We start from the raw sequence: 15,525 nt of genomic DNA, 5'->3' as shown, positions 1-15,525 counted from the left end.
CAACATTCGCACATACAATTTTGATCTTACTCTAAATCAAATCATATTTTATCATATATTATTTCACGGTTTCATATTGCACTGCAAACGTCAGTAAATCAATATTTTTAAAAAGGTATTCATTCACACATACATCTAACCTTCAAATTCAGCCTTGGTGTAATTTATTTCATTGAAAAGAAGTGCATGCCTATTGTACAACTCATAATTCAATAATTATTATAAGGTTTATATTTTTGCTGTATCATTAACTTTTAAAATTTTTTTCCTGTAATAAAAATACGAGAATATTATACATTATTGTTTACTTTCTGTTTGCACACTTTGACTTTTACTATTCGCAAGCAATTCTATTATAAAATGAAGTGTATAGTTGAAATTTTGCATGAACCTCGACAAAGCCTGTTCCACAACAAAAGGTGTGGCTACTATATCCTTGTATATCTGTACATGGAAAATTTTCAATTGTCTGGAAGAATTAAACACCTTCCTTTTTCAAGGCCTTTTAAAAAGTACGTACTGTATATATGTAAAAATATGCATATTATTATAAAGATACTCCACGAGTAGATCAAATAAACTACCTTAATATTTAAGACATTACGTTTTCTAACATTAAACGTACAATTCTACACTTTGCTCTTACAGCAGAATAATTTCTTACCCATCTTGGAAGTGTCTACACAGATCTCACTACCATGGTTACATAGGGCTAGTGTACACTTTGTGCTTTGTTTGCTCATTAAGGTATTCAGCGTCTTTGTTGAATCAGGCTTCAACAATTGTCCGTGATTTATCTCTGTTTTTTCTTTGCAGTATACATATTTCTTTTGTACGAAGCGCAACATTTCTTTCCAGTTGTTATCATATATTATGTATAGAAATTCCTTTTAATAATTTTACCCAGGAATTTATAAATCTTCAAAAAGTATATTTTTTGCATTACAAATTATTTTTGAGATGTTAAATGAGCCTACGGAACATTTTTTTGTCGATATATCTTAAGTTCCTTGAAAACTACGATTATACTTTATACTATACACTGTAAAGTGTGTGCTGCCTTAAACATATTTTATGGCCTGCATAAAATATTATTTTACTAAATTCCTTTAACCATAATTTTAATTAAAACATTTCATTGAACTACACCTCAATCAACCTTAACCTACAAATACCCAATGTATTGTAGTGAATTACAATACAAGAATATATTGATATTCTCCGTAGAGACTTCCCTTCACATTAGCATGTATCCCCAGACACTAAACACACTAGGCTAACTACGCCTCAGAGACTGTGGATACATAAGTTTATCAATAGCACAGACCCAACATTCCCACGAGGTATTGGAGAGAAGGAAAAATACTTTACGGTGTCATCGACAGAAATATGAATCGTGTTGTCTTAACATTTTTCGAATTGTGTATTTTTAAGTAAACTACTGTGAATAAACTGTTAGGCACAACAGACAATCTGATAACAGTTATGAATGACTCTTGCTAGGAAATGTTCCAATATGCGACTAAAGTCAGAGTAATGGGGTCATTCATAATCTGGTCACATCGTGGAACCAGCCGTATGGAGCCAAATAACCCGGGAATGTTTTCGATAAACTACCTGCACATGAATCACCTGATTGTTTAAACCCAAATTGTAAGTATTCATTGATGTAACAATTTTTGTACTTCTTATATTTTACTGATACGTTGTCCTGATAAATGTTCAAGACTCTGTGTCACTTCGCTATCCTAGGAAAGAAGGTGGAGCTAGCAAGAAAATAGCAAATAGCAGACATACAGAAATGAGTTTTTTTCAGTCACAAGCAAATAAAAACTGTATGTATAACAGTCTGCTTGCTCGAAATAAATATTAGGACATTGTTTTACAACTTAAAAAAACTTTTTATCTTTACTGAGGTGAATGTTCTTAGCTATATAAAGGTGAATATCCATTGTATTTGTTTAACCACCAAATCTCACGAATAAACAAATGTATGCAAATTGCATAACTCGAAGTGCGTTCAAAATACACTAAAAGCTGTTGAGAGTACACAGCAGTCCAACAATTAGTGACCCCAATTACCGCTATTAATGGTAGTTAGCTTTGTTTCTAGATCAAATAAGTTCCACCCATTTTGAACAATACATTTAAAGCTTTACTTTCGCAGTATCGAATAATAGTATTGTTTATTACTACAATACTAGTAAGTCAGCCTTCTGATGAATATGCTTGAGCTAAATATTCGTGAGCCCATTACATAAATTAACATAAATTTTCGTGAAAAGAGTCCGTCAATACATATTATTCACCCGGCAAGTGAGATATCCGGGTTCGAGTCCCGACGGAGCAAGTGCTATATATGACATATTCAGTAGAATATGTTTTAAATAAACTATACAAACATGTGATAATAGCTAGGGTAGAGAAATTTACAAGGTGATTAAAACCACCGATGGTCGGGCTGATCAGAATCCTAATTATTGATATCGTGTAGCTATCATTCGGTTTCAAGTTATATAAGTTTTAAATCTGTAGATTAGTTAGTTCTCGATATAGCCTGTCGTACGGACAAGCAGACATAAGTGAAATCTTTGATAAAATTATAAAAAAATCAAAATATTTTTTCTTGAAGAAAATCTTACTTAGATAATGCTCATCTAATTATCACCTATATATAATATAAAAATTATTATACTGTATTTTTATACTATTTATAAGTCTTTCTCTATAGCGTAATATATTTAAACGTATCAGAAGACAAACAAGGTTAACTTATCACTCTGTAATAAACAGTATCACCATTATTGCTTTTAAAACTAATAACCGTTAAATAATCATCATAGACATTAAGAATGTCTATAAACGAAATGAATCCAATGATATAAAGTCGATAAGCCTAAATGTGATTAAGTTAATTACATCCCTCTCTCTTCGACAACAACAATAAAGGGAGTGGATGAATAGCGCTATTCAATTATGGCGTCTTAAGAATTAGCAAGATTATAATCTTTTGTCGGCCGAGACAGTAAAATAACTCCAGCATTTCCTCTTGATCAGAGTTAATTATCAACTTAGGTATCGCTATTCAAAATGTTCCCTAATTTTCCACTCGAGCGATATATGCAATGTAAGTTGTATTGTATTGTGTATCTAGTATAAATGTATATAATTAAAATTTATTTTTAAAATAGTTTACAATATTGTAAAAGCTACCCAAAAATGGATCCTAATAAGAACATTTTTCAAATCCAGTAAAAAGACTTGAAATTTAAATTATGCTATGATTTTTTAAATAGAATGTTTAATATTAAATTTATTTTTTGTTACCACGGAATATATTACATTTTCAGCTTAGTAGATACATTGGTTCTCACAGGAATTAGTCCATCAATATCATTGTTGAAACTGAGGCAAATGAGAAACGGTAAGGCAAGGCATTCATCGGGAGTGTTCCTGTATCCAAAACACCCACCCCTGTAAGTCATCCTACCTCCCTAGGAGGGGTATGGGGGGACGATTTTCGAGCTACCCTGCCCTTCAAATTTCCCAGGTACTGATAATCATCTTATTGCAGTTTAGGAAAATAAATTTTACATCTACCTTAGAATATTGTTTTGATTGTTATTAGACTCCTACATGTCATACTCCTACTACTACTATTTTGTATTAACATATAAATAGTGCAAAATTGAAAACATAGCTCCAGCTCTATATTTTACACCCTCTAAGGCCAGACGGTGCAAAATATTGTGCCAAACGTTATAGATATTTCCATTACATTAATATTAAAAATTTATTTGCTTAAAGTATACTTCTATATTTTACAATAAGAAAACATAAAACCTTTGTTTCAGTGAGTTTTCAAACATCCTCCTCAAATGAAAGAACATTACCAAAATTTCACTGTTGCCATTAATGTAAAATACAAATATTATGCAAGATACGTCGCTTTTGAAATCCTCTCGGAAGATTATGTCATATTTATATGACATTTCCACAGACTTTGTGGTCTAAACCGTCATATTTTAATTACATGGATCTATAGACACCATAAATAACATGACTAAATGTGAGAAAGTGTATAAATCAGTTAGTGATAAAATAACTTAATTGTTTCATGACAGTTAACTGTTTTGTTATTGAAATATAAGTTTATTTTTTAATTTCATGCATTATAATATTTTTTATTTAGCTGTTTGATTGCATACAACGGTAACTTTTAAACTATAGGTTTTTTTTTAATGGTTTCTTAAAAATTTCAGTAAAATGACTAAAATTTGACAAATATGCTGAATTTTCTGCTTTATAGGAGCAAAATATTGCTGTTTATAAAATTTTTAGTTTCTAACATTTTATTGAAAATTTTTATTTTACTGTTACTGGTATAGTGATTTAGAAATATAAAATTCTTGAGAATTAAGCGTTGGGTGTTTTGTCACAAAAGATACTTTATACATATTTTCAAATAAACGTGTTTAATTTGTAGGTAATATATTCTTGAAGGAAACAGGATTTTCCGGACATTTGCCATCATACCGTGATACGTTTCGAAATCTGCAATCTGATCTCTTCTTCAGGTAAATAACTAACTTAACACAGAATTAAAAACTAGGTTAAAAACAAATCATACCAGAGCGTTGTGACACGCTTAAAACCACCACGTGTGTAAACTTCAATAACTCTTAAACATGCACTTAATAAAAAACAAAACACAACACTAATAACTAAAACTGAACAACAGAATACAGATCACAATATATCTGCATTCGCCGACCAACCACCTACGACAGTCGTGGATTGAACGTGTATGGTTTTGTGTTTAGATATATTGATAAAAATAGCAACGTCACCCCAAAAACACTTGAAACACTGAAAAACTTATATAAAGTTAATATTTGAATAATGAACATTCGCCCTCAGTAGGTACCCATCAATTCTATTGAAGTCAGTTTCAAAAGTATAAAAAGGTGATATAAGAAGACAAAGATAATGTGGAAGCAGTTTTCGAGATGTAGGAGGCCGTTATCTTGGCGCTAAGAGATCCCCGGGGGCCTGTTGTTGACACGTCAAAGCGCTGTAAAATGGAAGAGTATGTCGTTAGTGACAAGTCGTCGTAATTTTCCTCGATCCAAAAATCCATTAAAGTTTATTTTAAACATAATATCCCATTAATTCAACATCATTATTCCAATCGGAAATGTAATGCATTTTTTTTAAATCTCTGATTTACTAAAACTTGAATTAATATATTTCTTGTATCGGTAAAGAAACAAAAAAAATATTTTTTAATCTTAATATAGCAAACATAATTTAGAGAACCTTGCGTTAGTTTCATACGTATTAAATTTCACTATTAAATATTTTCTAATTAAGAACGACAATCCTTTCTTCTAAACAGTGAAATTACAATCATTTTTATACTTTGACGAATAGGTAAGAGTATGATGTCTTGTCCATTTATTTCACGTCCAATAGACACTCCCACCTTAGGTATGAACAATTTGAATGAGGCACTATTTAATATTATAAACGGAAAGTGAATAGCTCGTAAAAGTGATAAAACAGGAAAGAGAATCTCTGGAATGCTTGGAGCTAAACACTTACAATGCAATTATTAGGCTTTAAGATTAAAAAGTAAATTTATCACCATCTCAGATATGCTAACCCGATTATGATACATAACCTAAAATTATATAACAATATTTAAAAAGTGTCTTCGAAACCATTCCTAACATGTAAAACAGAAACATTATTTGCACAAATGTTGGGTGACATGTAAGCATCACTGATATATTAGGCCATTATGAGACTTACACACATTAGAAACCTCTTCCTACTCATTTAATGTTAATGTTTTTGAATTGAACCCTTCAAGCTGAAAACCAAAATAAGTTTTTAGGTTAGGTATAAAAGCACTTGTAACGAACATTAATAATTCGTATAATTTCAGCAGTTAATTTTAATTACTGATAAAATAATTATAAAATTCATACAACATGTAACAAAACTCTAAGAATGATATTTGTATTAACATAACAAAATATTAGCATACTCTAGTAACATTTTAAGTGGCCATGCTGAATAACTGACATATTACATCCCTCAATTAACTTTTGTGATTATCGATAACTTTTGAAAATCAACCGCCCCTATTCTACCTATTACTGTACTGTTATTGTTTTATTCAAATCGCTCCATTGATAAAGGTAAAAAAACATACTTGGAAAAATTGTATTCACTTGTCTAATTCTCCTGAACTTATCTTATTAAATGAGGTGCAACAAAACTCTAAGAATTATATTTGTATTAACATAACCAAAAAAATATTAGCACACTCTAATAACATTTTAAGTGGCCATGCTGAATAACTGACATATTACTTTCCCTCAATTAACTTTTGTGATTACCTATAACTTTTGAAAATCAACCGCCCCTATTTTACCTATTACTGTACTGTTATTTTTTTATTTAAATCGTTCCATTAATAAAGGTAAAAAAAACATTCTTGGAAAAATTTTATTTGCTTGCCTAATTCTCCTGAACTTTTCTTATTAATTCAGGTAAATTTTTTATAATATCTATACTTTTGCGAAGAAAAACTTTAGACATTAGACAGTCCCCCGACTATGTTTACAGCTCTGACAATCCTGACTGAAAGGGCAAACTAGGTCAGTGGTCAGTTTCTCTTATCAATATATCAATAGGCCGAAGGTCAAACCTTACTTACACCTCTGTGTAAGTAAGGTTAATTACTTCCCACAACGCTATGTAGTTATGTAATTGACTATGTTGAATTAAAATACGTTCAATTTGAGTCCCAGGCGTGGTAATATAAGCATATGAGACGTGTTGACCAATCTAACATTGAATAATGCCTTATAATATTGTCACTTAATTTTAATCCTACAGATTTATATTACAGCGTATAAATACGTTAGTAATGGAAAATAAAGTAATATATTCAAATAATGGTACGTATTGGTATAAAATCTATTATTGCTTTACAGGAATAGTTTATGAATGAAATATAGTATGCTGCCTATGAGCCCTTTATTCGAGTTCTAAAACATCAATGAAAGCAATAAACTATAATCTAACTCACCTAAATCAATATTTTATTTAAAATATCTTTATTAACGATGAGTTTGGAGGTAGGTTTCTTATGTGATTTGGAGTTAAAGTTCCCCACCCTCTGATAAGCGGATTAAAGTTACTGTACTGTTACGTTATTTATAATGTTATTCTGGTATTCATATTATAGAAACAAAATACTACTTCCCTTCCGTTCATTATCTCTAAAATACAGAAGTAAGGGAACGGATTTGTACTCATATGAAAAGTAAATATTGATTTAAAAAACGAAAACACTAATAAACATAACTTTTACGAGCATACAGCTCAATTGGTTAAAGTGGCGTTCTAAACAGATTAAAATGTTTATATTTACAGATTTAATGTATATTTTCTAGGATCTAGGTAACTTAGTTCAAATATAAATATAAACACTCAATACTTTATTTTTAATTTCAGAATATACTTTGAAATAATTAAAATCGTAATAATTATTGCTCATACATTACACAAGAAACTTAATGGTCTAAGCAACGAAAGTCACTGTTAGGTACGGAAATGTGCATTCTTACCCATCGGCCCATTAGCTCAGTTGGTTAGAGCGTCGTGCTAATAACGCGAAGGTCGCGGGTTCGATCCCCTCATGGGCCACTTAATTTTTGTTGACACCTAAAAGGTTTCGATAAACCATTCCCAGATTATAAGAAATCTCGTAAGTATTCATATAGTAGTTAACAGAGAAGAATTTTCATAAATTAATTTATTACTTTTAGTATTAATTTTTATTTTAATTAGGAGAATTGTTGTCATTTCAAATAATATAAACAATCATTAAAAACTTATAAATAGTTTTATTATTTTTTTAACTATTATAAATACTGAATGGTAGGCTTTATGTCCTTCAGTTTTATCCTATTACCTTATGTAGAGTACTCTATTCGATTGACGTAGCTCATTAAATCAACAATAATATTATAACTCCGTAAACAGTGAACAGTGCAGTCACTGTATTGACACACAAATATTGGTGGTAAAGCGGGAATTTTATACCTTTTTGGTAGATACACCGGTTATGTTTGTGCGCGCTGTCTGTTGGAATACAGCAGCACTATTCGCTTACAGCACACGCTTGTGATGGGGTCCACCCAAACGGTCCAAGGAACAAGCGATCCAATTTTTCTATTGGAAAACACTAAGTACAAATCAGAGGGCAGAATGGCGGGTGGGGGCGTGGTTTACGCAACCTCAAAAAGGGGGTTCACCCAAACGGTCCAAGGAAAACAACCGATCCAGCTCCGCCCATAACAAAAATATACCGATCCAGCTCCGCCCATAACAAAAATATAGCCATTTAAGAACAGAGTTATGAATTTTTAACTAACCAATAGAAATTGAGCCAAGATAAAGGCAGCGTTTTCAATGTTTCCACCTGTAACTGAGTATCAGGCGCGCAGAGATGGATAGAGGTTCAGGTAGCAGAACCTTGGCGATCACCGATTCCATCACAAACTGGCGATCGATTGAGGCGCCGCGGTGGAACATTCTTTTAAAAATACAATAAATTTTAACCGTTTAACCTACGCCTGTACGCGGTGAGCGTGACAGGACTCTGTAATTCACAGCTCCGGGACAGGCCTGACACAGGCACAATATTCATAGCCGCTATGTGATTGTACTTGATATTCATAAATAAAATCTAGAAACACTGTTCGCCGCTAAATACACATACACGGCTGCCGAATTACGCAATATACGCTTGTGCTGAATGATGACAAATTCTTACGGCAGTCACATGACGTAATTATTGATTTTCTTACTTCCAATTATGGATATCGTTGCTATATCATTAATTTAGAATTTTAAAACAATATACTCCTAAATATCCCAAGAGATGTCTCTTACAATTTCTGAATAAGATATTTTTATTGTCAATATTTTCTTGTTAATTGGTTAAAGTAGAGAGCGCTTAAAATTAAAAACACAAAACTGATCTTCTTTAGAAAAGCAGTCTATACTAAAGCTGCATAGAATTGGGCTGGTAATAGATAAAAGCAGTTTTTGAACTGCAAAAATATGATGTAATATGTGATCAAGAAATACAACAAACTTATGTGTATAGAGATAACTAAAATGCGGCTGCAATTTCATTGTCTTATCTAATACATCCGTCGTGAGTACGGTGGGCTCTCATCGCCCTCTTCCTAAGCAGCTGTGAGGGTAGCATCATCCAATTCTCTTGCCAACCTCTGTGCGCCTGATACTCTTTGCTTGTATTACTTTGGAGGTTGCGTAAACCACTGGGTAAACCACGCCCCCACCGCCATTCTGCCCTCTGATTTGTACTTAGTGTTTTCCAATAGAAAAATTGGATCGCTTGTCCCTTGGACCGTTTGTGCGCCCCCGCTTGTGATTCACCAGGTTATTTATTGCGGGCGGCAACCAAGGTTAAACTACGTAACACTGCACACTATTAATCTATCAAGGTCAGCGGCAACTGAGATGAATGGGGTTTATTTAGGAATCTTGATGTTTATTTCAGTTCATGAACAAGATACAGTGTTTTATTGCAATTTGGATCTAAGCGTACGTAAAGTTCTGAAATGTTTTTCGTAAGTGCATTGAATATCACGTAGTTATTAGTCACTCAAAATTAAAAGTACTTAAAATAGTACTGTAAAGAACTATTTAAAGTACTAATAAAAGTAATTTAAAGTAGTCATAGAGGTGGAACTTCAAAATGCCCAAATGAGTGATTTTGTTGAGGCTTAATACAGGATTTAATCTGATTGGTGTCACAGCCGAAAATGAAATTTTTATTCAAATCCAAAATGGTATAAATGATAATTTAATAGCTGATCATAACGTTTTCTAAATTTATTCTTTGATCTTTGCTTAGGCAGTCGTTTATATATTGTCACGCCTCCTGCTCAGCTGGGGCGAAGGGGGTGTACTCAGGAATCAAACGCAGCTCAGATTACAGCAACTTTATTTAAACGACAACACTTCCGAACCCATGGACACCACGCGTCACGAGCATCACTAGGCTAAGCCCTACACTAGATCGGCCCTCAGGGAGCTCGGACGTCCGCTCGCGCCGGAGTCCTCTCACGTACACACCGCCTCGGGCGCTCACCTTGCTGACCTCCCCCTCCAGTACTTCCAGACGGCGGGAACATGGGCCCCGACGTCACACACCCCCAGCCAAATTAAGGGTGGTTGTTGGGGTGGATGCCCTCTAGGAGTTCGTCTTCTTCATTCTTTCAGGCCCTGGCAGCTGGTCCCTTGGTTGTGTTCAGCTGGGCGGCTGGGTCACGTGCACAAGTTACCATGGCGTCTACCCTCACCGCGTATCGCTAACAGTGTGGCTAGCGGTCGGGGTTCTCCAACAGTCAATAGTTGTCTTTAGATGTGGAGGAAACACATGGGGAAAAAACGACACTGCGGCAGCCACTTCTCAGGGACAGTCATTTACACTGGCACATAAAGTCTCTGGCGTTGGGACGGCCCGATCACACATAAAGTCTCTGAAGTTGGGACGGCTCGATCACACATAAAGTCTCTGAAGTTGGGACGGCTCGATCACACATAAAGTCTCTGAAGTTGGGACGGCCCGATCACGAGCCTCAGTCGTTCGCTCCCATCGGAACCGCTTCACTAATACATTTCCAGGGAAAGTTTATTAATTTTAATGATATTCCAGCAACAGGCAATGAATCGTTCCTCACAAAGGTTTGCCTTCTACAAAAACATGTTGTCCTACGAGAGCCTATCTACCTACTCTAGTTAGCAATGTTTGCTATTGGTGTAATCGCATTTATTTGACAGAAACATTAGTTCATAGAAACTTACTCTTAAATACCCGCGGTGGTGTCCATTCCCTTATATTATACATTTATCCTTACGTGTAGGTATATTCGACATTTTATATTAAAAGTACATTAATCAACTTTACATGTCTTTATAATTACTTGAAGCGAGAAATTATAATTGTATATGAATAAATGAGTTCATGACACATTCCGGAACCATTCAGCTGTTCTGTGCGAGTCATACAAAACAAAATATATTAATCCTTTATATTGCCCTTTCTTATGATCTAGTACAATGACGATATTCCAATTCAAACATGATAATATTATTATTAGAACTATTTACCAAATTACTAACTAGTACATTAATCCTTATTATCTACCCATACTATAAACTTACTATTGCAAAAACACTTTTTTTATATATAATAACCTTACAAAGTGGATATTATTATAGGGACCCAAACTAAATAATTGTAATTATAAGTCCACGACAAGGCTATTCTAGATATTTGACATCTTCCTACTCATTAACATAGACAAGTGAAACAAACTATAGCAGGACCTTATAAGCGTAACCATGTACTACAGGATACAGATATTTTACAGTGCAAGAGGTGGTACAAAGTTTTGTAACTGAAGTTGTGCACAGCGGCAGTGTCTACGTGACAAAAGTAGCTGTGGTCAGCAGTAGCCGTCCGGCCTCTCTGGTCACCTGACCTCTCGGGTCACCGGCCTGGCTCTGAGCTACTGGACTTCCCACCGGTGCTCTAAGACTTAGCATGAAATGACTTCGTTTTTCAAAAACGCTCTTATCTCTTAAATTTTATTCTTTACATACATCTAACTATCTTTTAACATAACTACCTCAATACCACACAAGAATATGTTAATAGCTAACTATACCCGAACAACTTATAAGTTACTTTGTATGCATTGACAAGTTAATACTTGATTATTTATATTCCCCAAATTACAAACAAATTACAAAAGTAATTACTTAGTTCTTAACATTGGTTAGCATAACCATATACAACATTTGGTTTCGTATACGGTGTTTACAATCTTAGAAACTAACTTGTCAACGCTTAATTCATAATTACGTTAATGACAACTGGAAGGACAACATAAATTATTATTAAATGTTTTACATCAGTGTTATAATACAATAGGCAATTATATTTTACTAACAAATTATTATGTCATTGCGACGTACCAATCCTCTTAAACATTAAGTCTTAACCTAATCTAGGAATTCTAAAAACTATTTCAGGGTCCCCTGTATTTACAGAATAATTATGAGTTTACAATTTAATTATTATTAGTCAAAATCAACTTCTAACCATTCCACGCTGATATTGGCGTATGTATACGTACCGCTGAAAACAGAACATGTATTTCACCTAGTCAATCATAATAAACAGTTTTGGAATATAAACTCTTATATTAGCTAATACTCATATTCACTCACATTTCACTCTGAGTGGCCACTCGGTTTTTTTTTTTCATTCAAACTTTCACACTCCCCACATTTTCATTCACACACTGGACTTACATGTTTACGAATTCATGATAACAATAATCTCCTGAAATAATATATTTTAGACATTTTATTAATCATACACTATAACGTTCACAGTTATACAGTTTACCTCGAAGTTTACCTATGGTTACAACGATTACCTGGTATCCTTTATACCTGATCACGAACTTGGTCCCACCATTCAAGAGTGATTCTCAGCTCCTTTCCATCGACCTCCGTGATAGGTAAGTTCTTTGGCAAGCCATCGTCTCTGACGTCACGTTTGGCGGTCATCGCTATGCCGTCGCCTTTTCGTCTCGATACCTTGGATCTCCAGTTTACCCATAATCCCACGACGTACCGACAACCAATCAGAACCAATATTATTATAATGCCACAAAATAAATCCACAATAAATTGTTCCTGATTCGGGGAGAATATTTCATTTTCTGCTCTCACAAAATGCTCCTATACCTAAGCCTACTAGATGGGGATTTCTCACAACAATTATGGTTAGTAAACAAAAATAAAATGGAGTGCAGCACGGCTGACAGTGATGTATACATGTCCCTCTCCACTGACAAAACCTTAAGCGTCGGGCTCTCTAACTTTCTATGTTCTGAAAAAGATAAATTCCAGTGCGGCAGCTGACTAGGCCATTCGTTGTCTAAGCATTCGTCTAGTGTCTCGAAAGTGCTGGAAACATGATTAATTTTAGAGGTGATTTTCAAAGTTTTTAATTTTTGACCACGAAGCTGGAAGTATGTGTGCCACAGCTAACTTATCCGCTTCCTGTCTACACGGATAGCTTTCTGAAACCAAAATGTGGTAGTCAGCGACTAAGCTACAATCACACGGCACTCTCACGTGTAGTGCACCCAGGCTCTTACGCTCTGTTATCTTAACTGTAGTGTTCGAAGTGTATCTGCACACAAACTCTAAATGCTCAACAATATGGGTTAGTACATAGCCTAGGTGAAGTCGTCTATCTGGGTGATAAGTGGCACGTTACCTGATACACATGAAAATACACATAGTGAGCTCAGCTCTTGTATGGTCGCACCCATAAATGTTTTTCTAGGGCAACGTGATCCGGACACAGCATCACCGGCGTATCTAGGGACATAGCATAGTGGATTAATATTCGGCTGACAGTGCTCCAAGGCTGCTCCCTGTATCACTACCAGGTAGGGGAATTAAATCGACTTCAGCTACGGTTCCTACTTCCTCAAGATGTCTTTGGGGGTTGTCCTGGTTTCTTCGGGAACCTCACTAACTGATTGTCAGCACTTGACTGATTCTTGTTTTTACACTAAACTTGATGTTTGGGGACGACATACGATTGCTCCACCCTATCACGAATTAAGATTTAAATAAAAACCAAATCAGAACAAAATTAAATCAAAACAAAATCACAATCACAATCCAAATCAAATCAACAATTTAAATATACATATTCCCCTGAACACAAGGGTTATTCAAAACACCACAACATTTCAATGCCGCGACAGTCGTCGTACCAATTGGGTTTGACCTGGCCCTACCCATGGACAAGCTCTCTTTTTTTTTAAACCATTTTATAAAAACACAAACTATTTCTCAAAATTATTCTATTCACCAATAAAAAGAAACAGTGGGGGGGGGGGGGTGGGGGGGGGGGGGGGTGGGGGGGGGGGGGGGTGGGGGGGGGGGGGGGTGGGGGGGGGGGGGGGTGGGGGGGGGGGGGGGTGGGGGGAGTATTTGGTTTAGTACCGGATTACTAGGGGTCATTGCCTAGGTGCAGTACAAAAATATAACTAATAGAATGTTTTGTAATATCTTACAATAACACATCATAAAAAACCCAACCAGATTTCGGACATACGATGAAGAAGATATACGGACGAATAGACAACATGAGAAAAACCATAGTCAAACCTGGTCAATCCAAATACCTGGTTGCAAATGGTTGAATTAAACCAGTGCATCACGACTGATATTTGTCTGAATAATTGTAATCAAAATGTACAATTTACTAAACGATGTTTTTAGGATGGACTGATGAATAACAATAGAAATTATCCAAATAAATATGGTACTTAATCTATACTACATTCTATTAGATGATAGTTCCTTCATTAATTTTTGGTAATAATTTTCAAAAGTGAAAATGAAAGTAGTTATTCATTTGTTGAAACACTGAAAATGTATTAGTGATAAACCTTTCACACTACATTTACTTGTGAAAGGCAAGACACGCCCACCAAAACCAGTGCAAGAACTGTTTCACGGAATATGGTGTGAGGTCTGTCACGAAAATCATCATAACAAAATTTCTCTATGACAAGGACAAATTATGACGTCAAATTAGGGTGGTACTAATGGAGTAAAGTTTAACGCTATTTAGGAAATGGTTTGAGTCCATGGTCCTCAATCTTAATAGAGCCCCTCTAAAGGACTAAAACAATAGACCTAGACTGATATAATGTGACAAATGGTATCAGACTAGCGTCTTGTACTGAAGAGGTAAAAAAGAGTTTTGTTGGGTAGTGGGTGGCACGGAAGATGTACACTACTTTGGTGTGCGTCAGTGGCTTTCCCAAACTCAAAAATTCCCAAACTTAAAACACTTATGGAGAACCATTTGAAGAACAGAGATCTTTTCTCATACCTAAAAAGCGCTAATAAGCATATCTGGTATGTTAATGTAACAGATATGTATTTATTCCTAAAATATTGTTTAAACTTTATAGTAATAAATTTAAATGTCGAAGACCGAGTAAAATCAAAACCGCAGCGCGTTAGATACTCCATTATCGGTTTCACTGTTGAAATAACTTGTATTTGTGCTCCCTAGTGATGTGATGTAAGCAAAATGGTGTTGTTGTTTTCCAGAAGATAGCGCGCACAGACTTAACAACTGTTTTCTGCCAACCGGCTGTGATATTCCCGCGTTTCCGCCAAGTGTGGGTGGCTTGGCGCCAAGCTATTACCACGTGACTCGATTCAACGAGTAAGCTTGAAACGTAAAGTGCCTCTTTCTCGGGTGAAACATTGTCCTTCAAAAATATTTCGATATAGCAATAAATCCAATAACAGTTCTCTGCTACATTGGTTAGTATTTTATTCCTGAAATACTCATTT

At 34.8% G+C, this 15,525-nt stretch overlaps 1 non-coding gene across 1 annotated transcript; it reads left to right on the top strand.

Annotated features, from left to right (window-relative positions):
- Window positions 1-7,648: 7,648 nt before the first annotated feature.
- Trnai-aau lies at window positions 7,649-7,722 on the top strand. Its single transcript has one exon. It is a non-coding gene; the product is annotated as a tRNA-Ile (tRNA).
- The last annotated feature ends 7,803 nt before the right edge of the window (window positions 7,723-15,525 follow it).

Source organism: Homalodisca vitripennis, chromosome 1 (genome assembly GCF_021130785.1).
Source record: "Homalodisca vitripennis isolate AUS2020 chromosome 1, UT_GWSS_2.1, whole genome shotgun sequence".
Classification (NCBI taxonomy): Eukaryota; Metazoa; Arthropoda; class Insecta; order Hemiptera; family Cicadellidae; genus Homalodisca; species Homalodisca vitripennis.
Note: the sequence above shows the minus strand (reverse complement) of the source record. Positions and strands in the feature narration are given on the sequence as shown.